Source organism: Bactrocera latifrons, unplaced genomic scaffold, assembly GCF_001853355.1.
Source record: "Bactrocera latifrons isolate USDA-ARS-PBARC rearing strain unplaced genomic scaffold, ASM185335v1 scaffold_205, whole genome shotgun sequence".
Taxonomy (NCBI): domain Eukaryota; kingdom Metazoa; phylum Arthropoda; class Insecta; order Diptera; family Tephritidae; genus Bactrocera; species Bactrocera latifrons.
Genome location: NW_017535575.1, coordinates 435,390 through 445,003, shown reverse-complemented (window position 1 = coordinate 445,003; position 9,614 = coordinate 435,390). Strand labels below are relative to the sequence as shown.

The 9,614-nt window shown below is 32.8% G+C and overlaps 1 long non-coding RNA gene across 1 annotated transcript; it reads right to left on the bottom strand.

Annotated features, from left to right (window-relative positions):
- Positions 1 to 665: 665 nt before the first annotated feature.
- LOC108968148 lies at positions 666 to 9,011 on the bottom strand. The gene is made up of 5 exons (XR_001993310.1): positions 8,691 to 9,011; positions 1,773 to 1,934; positions 1,612 to 1,702; positions 1,272 to 1,535; positions 666 to 800 (listed from the first exon to the last, which is right to left on the bottom strand). It is a non-coding gene; the product is annotated as an uncharacterized LOC108968148 (long non-coding RNA).
- Positions 9,012 to 9,614: the final 603 nt, after the last annotated feature.

Below are 9,614 nucleotides of genomic sequence, written 5' to 3'. Positions count from 1 at the left end.
TAGTTCGGAAACATATTGGGTATATGGAGGCTAAAGAAGGCTCAAGGGCATGCTATCATCCCAAGAAAATGCTCCCGAAATTTCAAAACTAGTATTCACAGCTTGGCTGATATGTTCGATTAAAAATCAGCTAAATCTAGGGTCTAGATATTTGGTGTTTGGGTCCTTGAAAAGTTGTAGAAGTGCAAAGCTACATCCCGATATATTCAACTGGAAGGGAAGGAATCAAATGGTATACTATGGAAATAAGATTTCATCTAAAGGTGGTTGGTGCAATTCCCACCTTCCAAATTTTACACTTGCTCCTATAAAGGTCTTCCCTTTCATCATGGTTGTGAAATTTAATGCTTCTGGCACATTTATTCATTGAGTTATCGCACTTTTAGCAGTTTTCAACATACCGTTATATGGGGAGTTAAGGAAGGGAGTGTTAGGGGTGTAGCCAGGGTCACTTTTCAACTTTTCCTTATCCTAATAAGCAGTTTTTTTTTTATTGCAAGTGTTAAAATGGTYGGATATGCTTAAGCCCATCTGCACAAGATTCACAATTCAATTCAAGATACAGGAGTAAGAATACCAGACAGTATTATACTCTGTAGCAATATGTTGCGAGAGTGTAATTATAATAATAGAAGTGTCATATAAAATGTATCTTTTGAGGGTATATTTATACATGTTTAAAATAAACAATTTTTGAAATAAAATATTAAATATTTTCGGAATGACAAGCGATCTCCGGCGGCGCCAAAAAAAAGGCCCTCCACTGCTCCCATGATTGCAGCCTTCTCTGTTGATAAAACCTAAAAAAAAAWTCTCGTTAAACTAAAACATATTATCTGTTCCATGACCTTCGGGCTAATAGAAAAAACTAAAAATTTACAAAATGGCGGCGTTTTGAAAAAAAGTTAAATTTCACCTAAAATTATGGTTGTTTTTGGCCTGCCAAAATTTGATTAGATCATAAAACTGGAGGGTCATCGTATGGAGAACTATATAGAGAATATGCAAAAAAAATTAATAGCGATCGGATCATATGTCTCCGAGTAATTACTTCAGCAAATTCGAAATTGAAATCATTAACAAGATTATTAAATAAGACTATTTAACTGCTATGAAAAAACGTTACTTTAGACAAAAATCAAGGTAGAAAACAAAGAAGTTAAAAAAAAAAATATTCCAAAGTGATATTCAATATTTGCCTGATATATAACGTTTATTTCCATCTTCAATAATTGTTTTCTTTAATTTTTTTGTCAATATCGAGTAATTACCTTCGTATGGAATTGTGAATACAAAACCATGTATGTATGTCTTCTCGCCAATGTTTAAAGATATGATTGTCAACGCTAAATAATTATGCTGACTAATGTCCCGACTATGAAGGCATAAAGGGCTATTTCTTAGTATTTCTACGGTCTCTGTTACAAAGCCACCCGTTGCCAATGGTTCGGTTCCGATGAAAGCGATCTGAGCGCACATGCTTGGTTCGGCTGATGGCAACTTCTCCTTTAGAAATAAAATCGAAACAGCAAAAACTAAATGCATACATAGAGAAAGTAAATTCCAAACAAAAACTTAATATAACCGTCTATATCAAATTGTTCGACATACTTGTATGAAACAAATCATTACGACATGCAGAGCGTAGCAGCACAGTAAGAAGAAATTGTCCAATGTCAGCGGGTTTTCCAACGCCTTCGAACTAGTGTAGCATACACATACACCAACTGTATTGAAATATATGAATTTTACTATGGATTATAAATAGTCACCTCCGCCGGCGTTTAAAATGCTTTTATTGTTCCTTTTGCTTATTTGTTGTTTCAGCAGTAAAGTAGGTTAAACGTTGCCAATTTTCTGACTTTAGCACTCTTGATCCCGTTATTTAGTTTCGTTCATAAGTACAGCATTAATTCCTGTTGAGCATTAATTCTCTGAAAAATACACAGAAAGAGATGGGATGGTGAGTAATATCTACTTAAGCCAATTCATTAGGAATTTTCAGAACAGAAAGTATTACAATTCAACCGATTGTTTCCTAGTTAGTCTACATTTTATTGGCTTAACAATTTAGTTGGTGCTATTACAAAACAATTATGAAGTCAAAAAGCTAATATTGAGGTAAGATTTTCTCGTATTTTTGCAAGTATCTAACACTATTTTAAAGTATTTTTCTTTTGGGTTTAGTGGCTTCCCCAGAGAACCCAGCCAAGATTTGTTACACATTTTTACAAACACATATGCATTATACCCACTTTTTGTTCGGCAACACCTCTAATAGTTTGCGCTCTTKCTCTTTCACACACCAATCACCAGGTCTTTCGCACGCAAACACAATCAGCTCTGTTCGCCTTCGTCCTTTCAGTACATTGAAGTACACTTTTAATGGCTTCTATGCAGCGTTGCGGACACATTACAACATTATGAGGCACAGGGGTAGGTTGGTATATATGCATGTGTGAGTAACATTGCCGTGTACTTGTATACACAAACGTGATATGCAATATTTGCAGTGGTAACTTTCCTTACTCCTATTGTGAGATTTAAATATCGTAATCATCTCAAATCTATCTTACTCAATGGTAGATAAGAAGATAATAGGTAATAGATAATTGTAATGAACTTCTTCGGTGTTTTATTTTATAAGCTTTAAGAAACGGTTAAATATTTTCACTAAACTATCCGAAAAGTAGTAGATACCATTTGCTCTTTTTTCCAGTTATTAAACGTTAYATGCCAGAGAAATATTTTATCTACTGTTGCCTCAATCGTCGATGGATGATAAATTATTAACAATGACATTATATTAAATAATTATTTCCCGGCAACATACTTTCGTCTAATCTCAGTTCARTCGGATCTGAGGGCTTGGAGGAAACCTAATTAGGATAAGAGTTAAATGAAAAATGAATGTTATATAAATAAGCTGGTTTAGTTGCTTTAAAATAACATAGAGCCTTATATTATGCTTATTTTCCAATTCAAAAAAAAGCTAGGCAAAGCATTTTCATACATTGTATGAAGTGTCTGAATTATAGTTGCCAAGATTTTTATACATTAATAGTACATATTTACTTATGTATATTTTGTAGGCCATTTAACGTATAACTGCTATATTGTATGTAAATAACTGTTTCAATTCGGCGACTGATAATTAAATTCACGTGTCAAGCCATTTAACACCAATGAAGCTAATGAAAAATATTTGATCACGACTATCTTTGAATTCGTCTTTGTACATTCAAATGTACATACGTACGTACACACGTACATATGAATGAGTATGTATAAGAAAAATGAGCGTAAATGAATGGTTAAAATGTTAATGTATCTTCATTTCTATTGCACTGTAATAATTACAGTGATCTCTATTTGACAAAATAAAAAATAAATAAATATGTTGTTCAGTCTTTAATTATAAGACGTATAATATTTTTAATTTTGAACAGTTGATTATGAAAATTATGAAATTGGGACAGAACCTTTGAAACGTACCGTTTGGCCTAAATATTTGGAAAAATAAACATTTTCGATTGGATGGGATTCCATCTTAAAACAATAATGTTGTTTACAAACCAAAATTTGTTATCCAGACTCTGAATTTTATAAAAAATTATAAAGTGTTATGAAGATCTCAAAATAATTTAAAAAATTTATTAGTATGGTAAATTTAATATTTATTACAGTTCTTCCAAAATATTAGCCTGATTCACAAATTATTCTTGTGTCAGAACCTTTAACACCGACCGATTAACAGACAATTATAAATGTACATATACAGAAACGAAAAGATATTCATGTATTTGGTAGACACATACTCATCTATATATGTGCATATGTATTTGTTCGTATTCTCGAAATACTTTAGGAGTATTTACTTGGTGCGCGGTTCGCACAACATAAGCACCTATTCATTCTTTTGTTAAAAAGTCGGAACAACGGAGCGATCGCGAAATTACAATTTCCTCAGTATCTTATTGTGGCAAGTTCACTCCGGTAGTTAAAGCCGGTTTGTTGTTTACAAACATCGAAGCTGCGCATTCCATTAATAAAGATCATTTACCCCAGAGTCGGCAAAATAAAATGCATGTATGTATGTACATATGTAGGTATATGGGTTAGAAACATGACTACGGACAAATATATTTCTTCATATATGCACACATAAAATACATATGTATGTATGTGCATAGTGATTCAGCATTATACCGTTGAGAAGTCAACAGATTTCCCAAGAGCTTCGCTACTGAGTTTCATTTAATTTGTATAAAATGTTTTATATAGGGTGGCTTTCTGAGCGCAGTCATAGTCGTATTATCTAAAATAACGACAGATATTCTCGGCTATCGATAGGGTCACTTTCATTTTAGTTTTAGTGCCAAGTTTTATTATACCTGATAAGTGGATAAAACAATATTGTATTATTTGTTTAATATCATTTCATATTTTCATGTACATCTATGTACAATGGGTGTAGGGAAGGGTAGGGAATATTATTATAAGACAAAAGGAAGTAGCTAAGGAGTAACTAAGAATTCGGAATCACGGCCGAACTAAAATCGGTCTTGAGTATAGAAATGACAAAAATTAATCATTGAATCAACGACACTTCCGTAAGTAAGTAAAAATAATACAATAAAACTGAAACGCTTAGTTCAAAATTAAGGGTATACATGCTAGATGCGTTTACTTTTGCCGAGTTTTTCCTCCAATTTATGTTGTTTTATAAAAAGTATTTTGGGAAGATTTGTAAGTTGTCTGTTAAAGCTTGAGCCCTAATGTAAATTTAAAAGTTGTAAATGTAAAAAAATAATTATTTTGATGCGAAATTCCGAAAGTTGGGAAAAATAATACGCATTGTAAACCATCGATACATGGAAAAYATTTTAGTTTGCCCACCTTAATGATACAAACACAATTGGCTTGGGTCCCTARTACATATTTCCGTCAAAGCATAGATGTTGCGAAGGTAATACTGAAAACAATGCAGAGAACAGGTAATCTTTGCAACATAGACCGCTCTCGCAAACCGAAAATCGCATGAAGGTTATTGCCGCATGATAAGTTTGTATGCCGGTTAGTTATTGTTGTTAAACATTGCGCGAGTGGCAAGGTTATAAAGCAGATATATTCGTGGAACGTGAAAAACAGAATGCACATGCGGATACGAACGTTGCCAGGCATTGTACCCGCGTGTGCGCTCAAATGCGACCGCCAACAATAAATGAACAGTTGACTTTTGCCTCCGACCGAGCATAGTTTTGTTTTTATTCCTCCATATTTTAGGCAGTTCCTCTTTGAACTACGTTTTTAGTTTTCGAAAATATGTTGATTGCCCGACTTTGTGTCCCTACGATAATCAACTGAATAACAAGATGTGGAAAAATTCGAAAAAGGGACGAATTGACAAAAATTTCCGTTGAAATATACATACATAGTATATCTTTGCCATGAACTTAATATTATAATGGGAGAAATAAAATTCTTTTTATATTTAAAATGATTGGGACATTATATCTATTATAAAATAACAATTACTTCAAAAAAATTTTAATTATATTAATAATGTTGGAATTAAAATCAATAATAACATACAAAAATATGTTTAATATAAATGTATCAAATGTCCTCTTAATCGGACACCCACCGTCGCAGTTTTTTATTTGGCAGCTGCCCATATRAGGGGTTTGGTAAAAGCGAGTATATTCCTAGACTAAGAAGCAGCAAATCAGAACTATATTTCTATTGAACTAATCATTAACTATTAGCTCCCGTTGAGATACCGCGAACCAGTGCAAGTCAATTTGTTTGCTATGATCATTTCACGTATTGTTCTTAAAAACAACTGTCCAAAAACCAAACAATTAATTCGAATTTAAAAAAGAAGAGTTAAGAATTTAAAAATTTTAAACGATTTCCTTGACAAATTTTATGAAATTTTGTCCGTTTATCAGAGATAATTTGAACGAAATATCGCCAAATGAGTTTTCACGTCCGGCCATTGGAACGTACTCGTGTCAAGTTATAGGAATTGCTTGTTTATTAAAATAATAGTAAAAACGTCGGTTTCATGAAATTTGTCCAGTTACGGGAAAAGCCCGGCTATGAGGACTGCCCGTAAGGTGATATTCTTATAATATAAGTATGTTTTATTGTTAGAATTGTTAACTTATTAAATATTCGTGGTTTCAATAAATATTTAAATTTCGACTGTGTTTATTAGTTTTATATATAATTTCAGTTGAAATATGTCTTTTACCTTGTAATACGAGTGTTTTAAATTTACTCCTTTAAATTGAACTCATAATATATGCGCCTGACTTGTGATAGCAACAACACAACAAAGWATACAAATTAAGTAATATGGAATTCTTTGGAATGAATCAGCTAAAACAAACTATACGTGTCGTAAGCAAACAGCTGCCAAAAACACCAATTGGTTAGTGTGAGATCAAACCTGACTCTAACATAAAAAATGTTGTATCAATATAGGAAATAAATATTTAATGATTCGGCTTGCGTTCGCAAATTAAATGAACCCGTCTGGGTCAGTTTCGATCTTGAGTGTGTATTCGACAATTCCAAAATTTAGGTTAATATACTCCATCACTAGTAAACTTTTTATATGCATACGTTTGTTTTCATCTAAAGCAAGTAATAAAATAATTTGAGCAAAGATTTTTGGAATATACAACAACAAAGGCTTAACGAAAGTGAATCGAGAGATAGAAGCAGTAAAACAATTAAATGCAGACATGATTTAAATTTTAACCTACATTGTATGAAATTATTTCATTTTGCCCTTAATGTGAATGTGAAGCTACATTTGACTTGAACAAATAAAAAAACTCAATTTTAATTACCGCACCCTAATTTTTAATAACAGATGACATTTAACACTAATTAATTATAAATAAAATAAGCTCCCTTTATGCAAGGGAGGATATTTTTACTATATTAATTTATTTGAAACAAAWTAAGCTGCTGCTGGTAAGAAAATAAAAATTGATATTTAACTGTTAGAAAACTGCCTTACAATATAAAAATGGAACTCAATCATAAAAAATTTATTTATAATTTATAACAAATTCGATAAGGTATTTAAAGGTATTTAAAATAACAAATATTTCAGTTTCAACTGATTTAGTCCTACTGGGGAGAAAAATATTTAGTTAGGCAGAAAAATAAGAGTGCTATAGCGTATATGGTACGACGGGATGCAATCATTGGACCACTTTAATATTTATTAAATGATTGATTTAGTTAGTTAGAATGTATTAACTGTATCCAAAGTTTAAGTTTAAATTTTGGCAAATCAAATTATGTATTTCGAAACATATTCACAGTTTTAGAATGGCGTCAAATAAGTATAAAAATATTTCAATTATTAACTATCGTTTAGTTAAATACACCGAACGTTTTACACACATACAATATAATACAGATACATTTTCTTGCATGACCTTCCTTAAAATTGGAAGCCACATACACAATTACACGAATTCGGCCGCCATGTTGCACACAAGCACCCGTACTGTAGTAGTGAGTGCTTATTTTCACGCACACACATATATAAGGTCCAAGAGCTCCTTTTATGCACACATGAACAACTCTAGACAGCCTGCCAGTTAGGCAGGTAAGCAAACCGTGTGGAAAAAATACCCTGTTCGTTGCCTCCGAATGACGGTGGTAGGGTTGTAAAACCTTATTAGCTAACGTTTGCTCGCTTGTCGTTGGATAGGGGAGAGCGAGAGATCTTATGGCTCAGCTATGTTTAAACGCGGTGAAATGGATTCCAGCTATGTCTGGGTAAAGCGAGTGTTTTTTAAGTTCCACATGGGTTACGTTCACTGTTATCCGTTATTTGTTATCGGTAGCTTTATCATTATTACTTTCTTCTTTTTTGGCTCCTCTGTTAAGATTTTAGTATACCTAAATGATGAATTAATGTTTGAGAGTCAGACAATTGTCATCATTGGCGCTTATGGATGTGACTAAATTMATTTAAAGGTAGATTTCAATTCAGTTTCCTTTTGTTCAGGTATTTATAAAGCGTTAGAAGTAATAATAATGTAGTTGTTAGTTAGTTAGTTAGTTAATTGTTTTTTGTCTCTTTATTGAGGTGTTAAAAGCAATGCAACTTTTAACAGCGACAGCAATTCGACGGTAAAAGGCATTTGCAARTATCCACCTAGGTGGTGGACTCTCTCCTGCTGTTTTGTCCCTCTTCGCTCTGGGCTCATAGAACAAAAGTGGATGAAAAGCTTTTACTWACAACGCAGGGGTGAGATAGAACTGTTGTCGCTAGACTGTTATAGCGGCAAATTGGTGTGTTTCTCACACGCGACACATATTTTTAGAATTATAGTTTTTTAAATAAGAACCAACATGAATTCCATTTGCATTTCTATGTAGTATTATATTCTAGTAATTCTTTGAAATTTCTTCAAATAATTTGCCAATTAGTCCTTGTATGTCTGTATATGTAGCTTGTAAGTATGTAGGCGAAGTGCCTATTGGAAACAAATGCAAGCAAACCATGGTATGGGGCGCGTCTGCGCAATAATCGCAGGCGTTTTTTATTGTCAGCGATTTTCGACACAATTTTTAAGTTTTTTCAGRTTTTATTTCTAATTTTCTATGTATGTGTATATACATATCATTAATACTATTCCCAAGACTGTACTTACCAAATTTTGGTATCCGTTTTATTCCGTATAAATATATTTTGTACTGCTTAAACGATTTTTTCTATTTGCAGGAAATTTTTTTAAGTACTTATTTCCAATGTTTATAAAAATTGGAATTATTTTTTAATACGATAAAATTTTTAATTACACTCGTCACAAGCTAGTAGAAAACCACACTTTACTGAACAAAGAGTTATTAGTGAGGTATCAGTATCCAACCCTGGATGAAGTGTTTCTGTAATATACACAATAGTTTCCGACGGCATTGCGCAGAATGACGCAGTGTCACTAATACTTGCCCACAGAGACCCTTTAACTTCGGCGTTTAATTAACAACTGAAGTATTATATCAAGCTGCTGTTCACCACATGTCTGACCTCGTCGCGCTCAGCCAATGGTGTGGAATCTGCTAGGTAGAGAGCGGCAACGATGAGCATAACAAATGTTACACACAACACAACTAACGTTACAAACGGTGGTAAATATTCGTTCGAATCAAATTTTTAGTCTGAATACGAATACAAAAAAAAAAAAAAAAATGAACACCAAATAGTTAACAGCAAATCAGGGCTCTAGCAGTGGTGGATAAATATTCACAGACTGTAGTCTATCCAGCTAAACTTTAGCTACATTTATCTATAGATGATTTTGCCACTATATGCACACACTTAGCACAAGATAAGAAGAGAGCAAACAAAAAATTTTGGTTTCAATGCAATAAATTAGTAAGCGATTGTCTAACTTAAAAGCGGTGGTATGTTAAGAGAAGCTGAAATATTTCTAAAAGTTATTACATTAATCAATTAACACCACCTGAGCGGGAAATTCGACATATGTATGTACATATCTCCCCTCTAACTGATAGTAATTATGTTTACTGAAGAAATCAAGGCGTCTTTTTGGCTCTATTTTACAATGCCTTCC